The following is a 1795-nucleotide window of genomic DNA, read 5'->3' on the forward strand; positions in this document are numbered from 1 at the left end:
AAGACTCAATAATGAGTCTCGCTAGACGATCAAAGGTTAATGATGATGATGCAATGTTGTCTAACGTTTAGACGGACGCTCGATACTTCTGCTGATGATTCATGAATTGTATAACTACATAATTTTGTTGACATACTGTCTGACAATGAGTTGAGATGTGCAATGTTTTGCATATTTTATTCGTGATCCAATTGCGCGAGGCTGCGCAATGGTATAAAATTTAATATATTCACCGATTATCAATGAACGCGCGATGACGACGTATTGACTTGTATCAGTAATTTTTTTTCTACTGGACGCATCCGTGTTGCTCATGAAGTGTTTTACAAATTTCCTATAATGTTCCTAACATTTACATATATAAATAAAAATGCGGTAAGTATTTAGCTGATGAGAGAATATTAATTAAGTTTCATATGGAATGAATCTAATCTTGATATGGAACGAAGCTGTACGAATGTCATAGATTTTCATGGAAATTGTGCCGACAATTAGTAACAATGACGACGCTTTGGGTGAATCGTTGGGAGGGAGTCTGTCGATGATGCGTATAAAGTCATCGTAAGGTAGATAGTGTGTATCAGTCAGTCATCGTATGGATCCTATTATAAAATTTAAAAAATTGAGAAATTGTCCCGGAAGTAGTTGGCCAAGTACTGATGACTACAAGTTTTTAGCAGAATCGAACGAAGAAAACGACTTCTTTTGCTATGAAGTTTTGCCATCGAGTCCCATTCCGGCTTGTGATCTGAGGAATGATTACACGCGATGGAATTTGTCGACGTATCGTTTTCGGAGAGAGAGGATTAGTGACGCCCACTGATGTGTTGTGGATCAAGATGATGACAGCATTTAATCGCTCGTTAGTGGGTTATCGATTTACGAAGAATGGAAGCCAGTGGAATAAAATATATTATGACGCGCGATGGATTCCCATGCCCGGAGAAACAATAGGGGAGTTTGTGTAAAAAATAAAGAGGAAGACTTTCTTTGCTATGAAGTTTTGCCATCGAGTCGCTTTTCTGGTCGTGTTCTAAAGGAGAATGTGCGATGGAATGTTGCGACGTATCATTTTCGCAGAGAGATCGGAATAGTGACGCTGCGTGAGTTGTTGTGGGTAAAGACGCTGATGGTATGTAATCGTTCATTATTGGGTTATCGATTTGTTAAAAAAAATGAAAGCGTTTGGAAGAAGATCTATTACGATATGCAATTGATTAGTGTACCTGTGGACAATTTCGGAGAAACTTTGTGGCTAGGACTAGTGCAGAAAAAATAAATACAGATGGAGCCTAATAATGATAATGCTAGAGATGATGAACTTTATGATCTGGCTAGGTATGCCCTTACGGTGGATGCCTATCTCGCGTGGGAGCGTCATTGCGATGAGCGTCTCGAGTTGTTGCGGAGGAAATGTCGTGGATGCAATACGTCGCGACTTTCCACCGGTACAATTAACTCTCTAATCGGTCGAATATTACGATTGGAGGGTTTGAAGAGCGCTTTACGTCGACGTGTCATTTTCGAAGGTGCAGGTCCCAGTCAATCGCAAGATTTTTCCTGGATGGAAATCGAAACGGCGTTCAGAAATCGTATAGTAACTGGTGCTGTCATAAATTTTTCGTACACCGATCCTGGTCTATTTCTCGACGATATTAGGGAAACGGTATTGGAACACGTGCGTGAGAATTTAGAGAGACACGCTTGTTTGAAAGTAAATACGATATTCAATGGTGAGTTTGTTTCACAAGATAAACCCACGAGCGTAAAGTCAGTTTCCACGAGAAATCGTCAA

This window comes from Wasmannia auropunctata, unplaced genomic scaffold (genome assembly GCF_000956235.1).
Source record: "Wasmannia auropunctata unplaced genomic scaffold, wasmannia.A_1.0 LD336095.1, whole genome shotgun sequence".
NCBI lineage: Eukaryota > Metazoa > Arthropoda > Insecta > Hymenoptera > Formicidae > Wasmannia > Wasmannia auropunctata.